Genomic DNA, 11596 nt, shown 5'->3' with positions numbered 1-11596 from the left:
CACTCTTTTTGTTTGTTCTATTTTGCTAACCAGACCTTTAAAGAAAGGAGGAAGGAGAAATGTTTTCATCCTTATTTTTTTACCAAATCATGTACTTCTTCCCTACTGGCTTTTCAAAGCTGCAGTCGTTACTTTTGCTGAAATGTAGACTTTGCTATTCAAAAGAACACTGTGTACATGATCTCTTAACTAAAAAGTATATAGAGTTGTCATTCTTTTTTCCTTAAGCCCTATTTTTTTTCTCTTCACTGCTGAGTCAAGCCTTGTGTATCTGCTTCTGTGCTTCTTTCCCACGGTCACATTTCAGTACTGATAAGTCCAAGACTCAGCTTTGCAATGCAGTTTCAGAATGAATGATAGGTGAGAACAGTTTTGCTCCTGTCAGGAAATGCAGCTCCTGCAAGCTGTAAGGTTGCAAACTGAGTTACCCCTTGTCTTTCAAACTCAGTTCCTGCCCTCCTTCCCTCAATTTACACATACATACTACATGTTTACTTTTGTTTACTTGGGCTTCTCTAATATGTGTTAACGTGGCAAACATATCCTCTGCTCTAAGAAGCAGAAAAAGTGTAAATGCAGGCAGTTGAGCCACACACATGCTCTGGAGAGAATCCACTGCTTCCCTGACAAGAGTTTGCCACAAGGCTGTCCTTGGTGTCTGGGAGACCAAAGGTTCAGAGATCATGTGCAGCCCACAGCAGTGAAAGCTTGTGTTAAGCTTTATTTCACTCTGTTCCTATTACCTGGCTACTCTTTGCTTGCTTCCACATCTGTATTTCATTAATTTCCTTGTCTCTTACTTTCAGAGTCATCTGTTTCCATGGCTCACTTAAGATGACCTTTCCAGGAAATGATGAAATATTAAACCTCCAGTCTGTAGGTTCCTGATGGGCAGATGCAGGGAAAGGGAATACCAGGGAAAGGGTCTCAAGCATCTCTCTGTATGGGTTGGTGTTTCGGTGCTGTTGTAACCCTTCACCACTGGCAGCTGCTGCAGACAAGATGTTGGGCCTTTGGACTGTGCTGCTGTGTTGTTTATAAGGGAGAGCAAACAGGGTCTGCATTCTAAGTTCCCTTCCAAGCTGATTTCATCTCAGGCCTCAGATGAACATAAATTGTGCTTTGCTCGTACAAACAAGTGCACTCGTGTACTCATGAACTGCATTGTGAGATACTGTGAAGCTCAGTGTGTATAGCATGCTATGAAGATAGGAGAGAAGGGCTAAGTATTCTTTCCTCTTCCATGTTCTTTCACCATTCCTTCTATATCTTCACTTAAGCACACTAACAGCTCCAAGAAGCTACACTAACTGGGACTATCCCCAGTTGGAACCAGAAAAATTCAAGATGAACAAACTGCTGTCACCAAAGGGAGAGTCACACGAACATTGAGGTAAGCATTCTCCCTAGACCCTGCTAATCAAAATAAGAATTTTGTATCCAACCCAGGTGGTCATTTTTCCCCCCAGGGTGCCTTGATCTACAGGTCTTACTCTACACCAATTCTTTGTGTTAGAAAGGTATGCCTGTGGATGGCCTGTTACCAAATGCAAAAATTGGAAGTAACGTGGTCTTTAGATGATGTGGTGTCTGCAACAACATGACAATGGACTGTGTGGCCCAGAAAGTCCTTTTTGGTATCTGCTGCCAGCTCATATGCAGATGAGGTTGCTTTTCAGGCTTTTGAGGAATGCAGATGACAGCTCACCCATGGTCTGCACTACTCTAGGATGCCAATTTAGAACCCATTCCTATGAGACCTGTGAAGGCCAGGTACAGTAGTATTTACAGCAATAAATGGGATATCTGGTTGGTTTTTGTTTCCTGTCCTAATTCCATGTTGTTCCCTGGGGTAGCAAGGGTTGCAAATACGAGACCTATTAGGACCAGGTAGAAGGTGATCTTGGTAGCTCAACAGCTGTCATACAAGTAGCAGCACAGTGTCAAGTGTGTTTAGCAGCAGTAAAGGAGGATCTTCATTGCTTCACAAGGAAAAGAAATACTGAAAATGTAAATTTTGAATTTGCATTAAATGCCCAAGCAAAATGAGCCTTAATGAAGGGTGCTCTCTCTGCATAAACATAAAATAAAACAAAACATAAACTAAGTCTTGGATTCTAAACTTAGGAACCGTGTTTTTCATTCTGCTTCCCTTCCCCAGATTCCTTCAAGATGACAAGCAGTTCAGAGAAGACTGGTAGGAATGCAGGATAAAAATATATTCACAAATATGTGCGGCCAGCATGTGGATGTGTCACAGAAGCTCAGTCTTTCATTAAAAGTATTCATTGCCCTTAAGGAAACTTTCCTTGTCTGACCATCCAGAAGCCACTCTGTCGGTCACACTGGGACTGAAGCCCTTTCTCAGCAGGCAGCTCCAGTGACCCAGTGAGTCCCTCGCTTGACCCCCTACACCCCCCACACTCACACAGTCAGACCAGGTTTCATTACTGGCTTGAGCCAGGGTTTCCCTTAGCAGAGTCTCAGACGTCTGAATCCTTAAAATAATATAATCATGGTGCAACAACAAACCAGCAGCTTGATCTGGGTGTCTCTGTGGAGGCACCCCAAAGAAAGCCCTGGGTTTTTATACCCTCCCAGTCTGTGTGTGACGAAGTCCTGGCTCTTCCAGCTGCGTCCTGGCTCCTGCTGTGTCTCAGTGTCCGGTCACCTGGCTGTGCCACAGGTCCTGTGCCCTCTGTTGTGCAAAAGGTCGGCGCCAGTTCCTGGCCTCTTGCCTGGGGCTCTCACCACCCAGAGCTCAACCTGCGGCTGACACTGCAGCTGCACACCGAGCTACCTGCACTGAATGTGTTCCTCAACACTCTTCATCTTGTTACTATAACTGACAAGTTTATCAGTTTGGGTTTGTTGGATTTTTGGGGGGTTTTTTTCTTGATCAATTTGTCAGATGACATGAAACAGGAGTTGTTCTGTAACAATTCAGAAAGATTTTCTTGAAGTCCTCGGCAGATGTTCTATCACCCTAATTTCACACACATTCCCACAAGCACCTTTTGCACATCCTCTGCTGTTCAGGGATTCTTATTTATTGCAGGTCATCATTCCCCAGGCAACACTCAGTGCCTATATTGTACTCTCTAGCCAAGATCCAAGATACAGCAGACATTTCCTTTAGAAAAGAAGTAAGGGAAGAATGTGGTACAGGGAAAATTATACTTAACTTTGACTTACACACCAAGTGCTTAAATATTGTGAAGAATCTCATCTTTTTAACAGGAGGGAAGGCATATCATATTTAGATTAGCATTAGCTGCTTCCCAGCTCACACATCTGTGTAATTTGATTCATTTTGGAAATAAAAGCAAATGAAAATCTGAGTCTCTGAAGATTTAAATCTTGTCACTCTGAAAGAAAGGGAAATTGTTTTCATGGGTCAGCAGACAGGCTGTTCTCACAATTCATTCATTCATTTACAGTTGAAGTAATGTGCTACTTCAGTTCCAAGGTTAAACAACTGGTAGTGATAACTTGTTGTAAGGGATCATGTCAGGATGTCAAGCCTGGTGTAGAACACGGGAAAGCTTGTAATCGAAATTGAGACAGGTGAGCCAGTGTGCAGTGGCCTGCAAATAAGGATAATCTGCCAGTAAAAACATGGAGATTGCAGTATCCAAAAAAATGTCCTAGTTTGATATTTAGTCACCTAGGCAAATAGTGACTTTCCAAAATGCTCCATAATAAGCATTTATTTTGCAGTCAATGGGAACTGCAGGTGCTCACCACTAACCTTTTACTGTTTAATTATGAGCCCCTGATTTAACTCCTGGTTTGGTATCTTGAGACCTGAATAACCTTGATGATGGAGTATAATGCAACAGCATGACCACTGTAGCTGGGTAGAGAGTAGCAAATTACTTTGAAATGTCTAACAAAAAACCATGGGAATTTTGAACATAAAAGGAAAAAAGCTTATTTGTCACACAAAAAAGGGAAAGGCTCTAAGCACAGAGAGCAAAGAGAGTAAGGGAGAAGGAAAAAAGCAAGAGAAGGATATTTGGGCAAAGCAGCCTTCAAGAAAGTATGAACAGTGGAAGGAATGGTAGTGGTAAATGTACACAGAGGCTGCATTGAATCAGAGGCTGGGAACGCTGAACCGGATACAGAAGCCTGTGAGGATATTCAAAGCCGGTGTTGATAGAGTCAAACATTTATTTCTCTACAAATGCTTCAGAAAGAAACTGAATTATATTGGTCTTAAATTGAAGTTAAGAACAATGCCTATCTTATTTTACACTTTGGGAGTTTTCCTGTATTGTACATTGAAGCAGGGAGGGGAGGAGGGGTGAAAAGAAATAGGTGATCAGTCACAAGTCTGTCTGTTCTGTTAAAATCCAGAGCCCTTGAAAGCAAGCTGGCAGGAGAGCAAGTTATTCTCCTTAAAATCTGAAATTAGGTATAGCAAACATTTTCTTTTATATTTACTCATGCTGCCGATGACCTCTTGGTATAACACACAATTTACTCACTTTTCAACTTGCTGATTTCTACATATTTTTGTAATGAAAGTTTGTGTTGTCACATGTCTGCCAACAAGTGGAAACAAAATCTTTGGCTTCTCTTGACCAAGCTGAATTGAGTTTGGTTTAGTTCTTCTTTTAATAATCACTATTAGAGCAATGCTGATGGAATCCAGTTAACTTTTTATTTTTTGGAATCCCTGTGTTTGCTTATGTTTAAGTATCATCCCAGTGATATTGCCGTGCTGCCAGCCACATTCCTCCTGCCACAGGCAGAGCATTGCCATTACAGCATGTTAGAAAAAGCCCTTTAACTGGTGCTGCTTTGTCACCATGCAGTGGCAAGGGGGAAACATATTTCACTGAGGAATTATGCAGGGAGTGGAATTTGGGAGAGATTAGTTTGCTTATAAAACTGTCTTAGAAAAATACAGTAACCATGTGATGCTAGTGCCATTTTTTATCCAGACTGGCAGACTGAAACACACAAGTGTGTTGTGATTTGTTAATTTTGTTAAAGCGGTTTATGGAGTCAATAAATCTTGGGGGAAGAAACATTCCAAACTCATTTCTGTTGGAGACAACTGACTTGGCTGTGAGCTTTATGGAATAATTCCATGAGTTGCTTTTTACTAGATGAGGACATTCCCTGGTGTCATAGCTATTTTGCAAGCCTACAGTTGCCTTCTATGACCCTGAAATTTCTCCGGCCATTTCAACAGGAGAGGATACTTTTATTCTTTTTCCCATGACTGCAACGTGGTGCTGCTAGCACTAGTGCAGCTGCATTTTGCCCTAGAGACAGCTATGTTTCACTTGGGGATGGCCAGGCCTTTGAAAGGGAATGCATTAATTCTAACAATATGGTAAATCACTGAAATTTTTTCTGCATTTCATTTCTCTTGAAAGAACTGAGACATGGACAAGCTTCTAGCAAGTACCATCCTCATCAAACAAGCAAATCTGCTAAGTCCAAACAGGTAAAATATAAGCCAGTGACTTTTCCAGATATATAACAGGGAAGAAAAGGTTAAACACTATTTGTTTTACTAAGAATTTTCAGGCTTGTTGTTGTGAAGGCCTTTGCTATGCTATAATATGTGCTCCCCAAATGTGAATCAGGAGAGTGTGTATACACAGATGTATAAATGTTTGTCAATCCCAGACAGCTGGAACTCATCAAAGCTGCTTGTGTGTGTGTGTGTGTGTGTTTGTGTGTGTGTGTGTGTTCCTTTGTGTGCCTAAGTAGTGCAAATAGCTTCCTTAGGTTTTGGATTCACTGACATGTGCTAGGCACAGGGAATCTGGACTGCTAATATTTAGTATTTCAGACCTCCACACCCAAGATGCAAAGCTTGAAAAGGACAAGAAGGAAAGCATTTGGAAGCAGTCTCAACATATGTTTGAAATTAGAGGACTAAAAACAGCACCTCATCCTGGAGAGGTAACACAGTGTTTGGAGAAGGATAGGACATGATGTCATAGGTTGAGTTAATTTTTCTCTCTCCTGCTGACATAGCTGATTTGTTGGCACCCATATATGCCCTGCAATACAAATATATATATATATATATATATATATATATATTCTTAAGGACAGTTGCTCATGTAAAGGCAGTGTGGAAGTGGGTTTGCTTTGCACATTTTAGTGTTGCTTTTTTGTCAGTTTTTCTCACAGATTCTGCCCCTAAACCAATAAGGTCCCTCCCCATCAGCACTTAAACCCTTTTGTTTTCCTGAGAAGAATAGGTGAGAGGAGCTTACTCCTTTCTTTGGAAGCAGGTCCTCTATCCTTTCAAATAGATTTGAATTCCTCCTGAAGTGATACCTGGAAAAATCACCCAGACAATTCAGAATCCTGAACTGATCTGCAGATGCTTTTACTTCAGAAAATGTTCTTCAAGACCACTCACTCATTTCTTACAAATGCCTGGGAGGAAAGATGGTTGTTGCTCTCTTCAGCTTCTTCTCTCCAATTTGCTTTTGCTGCATCAGCACTGTGATAGCTGAGGCTGGGGAACAGTGGCTGGTCAGTTAGGAACATCTCATGGCTGCAGTTCAATACTGAATACAATTTTAAAATCAAATATTTGAGTGTCTTGTGACTTCCTTCTTGTTTGATGCTCATTGCCCTAAGAACAGAGGTCATGTGTGAAATTTGGTCTCAAAACCCTGATCTATTCCTCTGTCTTGGATTGCCTGACTGTTAAAACAGGAAGTGCTGCCTTAATAATCCAGTGGAAGAACAACAATGGAGGACAGACAAAATAGGAAGAAAGACTGCAGTAGAAAGTACTGGTGTATATTGAATCTCAGTGGGAGTGGGAGTTGTTATTGAGTAGGAGTTGCACACCTGCACAGAGTTTCAGAAACACAGATATGTCATTTATAATCACCAATTCAGCAAAAACATGATAAGGAGAGATTAACAGCTTTTTTTTTTTTTTTTTTTTCCAGATTTGGGCAGAGAAATGTTTAATAAAGAACTCACTTCCAGTAAGGCTGGTGAAGAAACCATGGTAATTCGAGGAAAGGAAAGCAATGGATTAAAAAAAGAATAATCAGGCTAATGAATATCTGAACTTTAAAGGTTTGAGATTGAAGAAGATGATTGGCTGGACCATTACTGAAGATTAAGGCTCTATTGTAGCCAAATCAAGGAAAGAGCATTTTAAAGCCAATTACAATTCCTGAGACCTTTAAATATTATTCTGAGGTAAAAAATCCTGAATGATGTTGTACTCAATGCCCATCCAAGTTCTGGGGTTTGAAAACTGCTTATGATCTCTTGTAGCCAATACCCTGGCAAACATGGAACACAAATGGAGCAAGATGAGGGTTTTTATCTGTGGTTTACATACAAACTCCACTGCGGAAGCAGCAGGCAAAGCCAAGAGTAGAAAACTGGCCAAAGAAAGAGCATGTTCAGTTCTGCATCATGGCTGGTTTAAAAGGCAAGCTGATACCAACTGAGAGGCTAAGCTAGAAAACCTGAGTTTTTCCAAACTGATAAGGAATGTGGAAAGACTGTTAAATTTATTCGTTTTTTGGGTAGAGGCTCTTCAAAGTTTGGGGTTTTTTTTTTTTAATGAAGAAATGTCTGAAATACCAGTGCTGAATTTCTCCCAATGTGAATTTAAAAATGTTTTTCCTGTAATATGTCGTTTGTTGATGTGACCAGTGAAATCCACTGTGACCCAGAAATTTAAAATTTTCTATCAGCTGCACTTTAAATACATTCTTCTTTCTGAAGCATGCTAATGAAAATGTTGTCCTGAGTACAAAACAGAGCAGTGTACTCAAAATCATTATTCACCCTACTTGACAACAGAAGCACTCAGCTTCTTTGGGCTGGAATGCATTAAAGGGGGAAAAAACATTCAATGAATTATGCTTTTTTCAGCTGTAACACTGAAAACTCTGCTGTCTTATGTTTGGTTCATAAAGCTGCTTTGCTTCATGCCTTTTTCAGACTGATTTTCAGTGCTAGGGTGTGAATAAGTTAAAGAAGCATTGACTCTTTTGGCCATAACAGTTAAGACAGTATTTGCAGTACTTCCAACTTTGTTTGCATTAGGAGTCAGAATCTCTTTGTGAAGGATACACACACAGAGTCCTATGTTCTGCAGCATAGCAGATGCATCCGTGAGACATTTTATTGGTTTAACTCCCTTTCTCATGAGTTATTGCAGTTAAATCAAATTTTCTGACTCAGCTTCCTGCAACAAATCCTTGTTGCTTCTCTCTAATTTTTTATTGTGCACCAATGTGTTCAGCTGCTGCCAGACAAATTCTACCCCCTGTATTTGCATTCAGTCCCAGAGAAGTCCCTCTGTCTACAGAAACAGTGACAGTCCATCAAATGGCAAAACTGATCCAACACCGTGCCAAGGCAGCCTTTCCCTGTCTCTCTCCCCCATCTCCCAGCTGCCTGATTCCATCTTTCCTTTTTTACTGCTCAGATAAGCACCAGCGGGAATACAAATAGGAGAAATGCAAATCATAATGCCTTGCTGTGTTAAAGCTAAGCTCAAGCTTGCTCTGAGAGCTGGGACACTGGGCACTAGTGAGGGCAGCGTAGGAGCCTGGCCATGCTCTGTACTCTGATCAGGCCCCTGGTGCCAGGGACTGGCCATGTGATGTACTTCATTCCCTTGGGGAATGGCTTCCCATTTAATCTCTGAGCAGAGGATTGTTTAGTCAATTCTTCCGGTTTACTTAGTGAAATGAAGATATTCACCCATGGACTTTAACCAGGCCTGTGACTGAGCTTTGATTCAAATGCAAGCTAGTCAGAGGCATTGTCACCAAATTTGAAGACTGGTAACAGTTTCATATCAAACAAATTTTATTATTGCTTTCTTCATCCTACTTTTATCTCATCTTGGAGGTAATTCAAACGAACAAAGATACATGCAACTGCAATCACTACTCCCATTTTCCTACATATGTGGGCAGTCTTATTTCATAATTAGTCTGTTACTTCTGTTTATCATAAAGTTAATATTAAGCTGAAGTAGAACAAGGTGCACTTATTCCAGCACAAAAATCTATGTATGTGGAGTTAGTCAAGAGCAGTTATTTTGGAATTTGCAACAGCTGTTTAGAAAGCTCTCACAGTTAAAAAAAGACCTGCACTTCCCAAAGTATACATTTCATGATTCAGAGTAATACATTTTACCAACTGCATTTCGCTTTTTTTCAATAGCGATTAAAATAGAGATTCATTTTTTTTGTGTAGAGACTGATAAACTGCAAAAGGTCACAGCACCAGTCGCTCAAGCAGAAAGAAATGTTAAAAATGAAAAAGCTGCTTTAAAAATATATATTTTTAAAAATATCTGTTAGCATAGGTTAGAAATGTGCTCAAAGGGTTAGGGTAGTGATTAGGGGTAGTGGTTAGGGTTAGGTTTAGGGTTGAGAGTCAGAGTGCCTACAGCTCCAGGAACACTGGGACTGGAAAAGGCATGCCAAGGTGATCCTGGCAGGGCCCCAACATTGCTGCACTTACATCCCAGCAGCACCAAGCTACATCTGATTTTATGGCATGTAGTGCCTATTATGAATGTTACTTTTTTGTTGTTTTGGTTCGGGGTTTTTTTTTGTTTGTTTGTTCGGTTGGTTGGTTTTTTGTTTTGCTTTTTTGGGTTTGTTTGTTTGTTTGTTTTTTGGTTTTGGGCTTCTTTTTTGGTTTTTTGTTCTCTTTGTTACCCCTAAATCCAGCTCCAGGTCAGCATTTCTTCGACTGATCACTGGTGAGTTGTTCACAGCCATCAGGCCAGCAGTGCCAAGCCTGTGCCTTGCCTGTTACATTTATATCCCTGTATTCCTCAGAAAATCTTGTGCCCCCACTTCTCGAGGCTTCTGCTGTTGCACCAGGCCTGCATTTCTCTGCACTGCATGGTTGTGCTAGTCATAAATCTCTTTTTCTACACAGAATAACTGTTTGTTACTTTTATTTATATAAAATGATGGCTGTACCATCAGAAGTAAAACATATTAGCTGTAGACCTGTTTAATTATGGAAACTGCTGTGACAGCTAACCAAGGAAAAGATACAGAAGGGTCGAGAGAAGTTTAAACAAAGCAAACCTGACAAGTCTCAGTCCTGGGGCCTTGCACATTCAGTACAAAGCTTTTGCCAATTACTGAGTGGCAATACTTTACTCCAGAGCTGCATATTTCAGCCCCAAAGGTCCTGAGCAGGTAAGAGCAAGATGTACACACTATTGCATAATCCATCATGTTTGGGCATTTTCTTAGAATTGCCTATGCTGGCATTTTTTTCTTTTTTGGGGCAGAAAAAAGCATGCAAGAATTAGTCTCAGTTATCTGAACTTTTAAAAGTAGAAGTTAGCTCAAATATTGCATAACTTTTACAGATCAAATTGCACAGCATAGTGAAGGGTAGACAACAAGGGAAATGGCAAGGATAGGCAAGCACTGAAATTGGTTCTTTCTCAAAAGACAAAAGAAAATCCACAGCCTCCCCAGGCAAATGAACATCTGATTCTACTTTGAGCTAGATAATCTCTTGATGTCTCTTTCAGTCCTATTGTTCTCTATTACTAGTTTGGTTTTTTATCTTAAATAAAAAATTCCTTGTGCATTCTCAAAACGGACAGTTTTTCTTATGTCCTTTGTCTTTTTGATAGATCCCATGTGATATACTGATGCGTGTCTCCATAAATCCTCTAACTCAGTTTAGGTTTTGCAAAACTTGAAAGTGGCCTTGTTCACTTTAAAAAAATATTTTATCATGTCGTTCTTAATTATATATAGAAAGAATTGTTAATTTCACAATCACCTATTAAAATAGTAAATCTTGTGGTGCTTGGACTGCTATCACTTACTGTATTTGTATAGTTGACATACAGATTATTTATTTTTCATTTAGAAAAATACCCATTCCTGAATTCTCTAGTTGGTGTTTTGATATTACTGTTATCTTCTTTTCCAGTCACATACAATCTGTTGTGTTCCTTACTTGACCTGGCATCTCTTTTATATCAATGGGCACAGCGCTCTAATTCATCACTTCCTCCATAGATGCAATGCTGAACAGGACATCTTGATAGACAGAAGGGAGATCTCTAATCCTGTAACATATCCTTAGTGTTTAACTCAAAATAAATTAGAGGTAGCAAAATCTGTGTCTTTTTAATGCAGGGTCACTCCCAATACTGTAGTATTGAATACTTTTGTCAAGGCTTTGCTTAAGGATCTCAAGACTGTGGTGGAGACATAACTCAGTCTCCCAGTACCACCTCTATTCCTTCCAGTAATTCCATTTCAACAATAGAGCTCTCCTGTTACTCCAGTCTTAATCATGAAGCTTCGCTGAGCTGATTATTTTGCCAGTCCTACCCTGAGACCCATTGTATGCACAGAGCTTTTGCAGTTCATCTTAGTTCTGACCAAAGAGACAGAAAACAAAACCCCAACAAAAACAAAACCCCTCATGATTTCCCTATTGCAACCATGGATTAAATTCATGAGGATGAAAAAAAATTACCTGGATACTTAATATTTTATGGTAATGGTTTGACTTGGTTCTTGGTTCTAAACTGGTACGAGATCTCAAGTAAGAGGAAATGCGTATCACAGTGGTGTGT

At 40.1% G+C, this 11596-nt stretch overlaps 1 long non-coding RNA gene across 3 annotated transcripts in view; it reads left to right on the top strand.

Moving 5' to 3' along the window:
- LOC108447576 overlaps positions 1-7958 on the top strand; it is an 8177-nt gene extending 219 nt beyond the window's left edge. The window contains exons 1-4 of one of the 3 annotated variants that reach the window (XR_001863236.1): positions 1-1393; positions 2162-2388; positions 5391-5461; positions 6939-7958. The exon at positions 1-1393 is cut by the window's left edge and continues 219 nt beyond it. This is a non-coding gene — a long non-coding RNA (uncharacterized LOC108447576). Of the gene's footprint in view, positions 2389-5390; positions 5462-6938 lie in introns of all 3 variants that reach the window. The other 2 variants (XR_001863237.1, XR_001863235.1) reach the window with 2 other exon arrangements.
- Positions 7959-11596: the final 3638 nt, after the last annotated feature.

This window comes from Corvus brachyrhynchos, unplaced genomic scaffold (genome assembly GCF_000691975.1).
Source record: "Corvus brachyrhynchos isolate BGI_N302 unplaced genomic scaffold, ASM69197v1 scaffold56, whole genome shotgun sequence".
Lineage (NCBI taxonomy): Eukaryota > Metazoa > Chordata > Aves > Passeriformes > Corvidae > Corvus > Corvus brachyrhynchos.
Note: the sequence above shows the minus strand (reverse complement) of the source record. Positions and strands in the feature narration are given on the sequence as shown.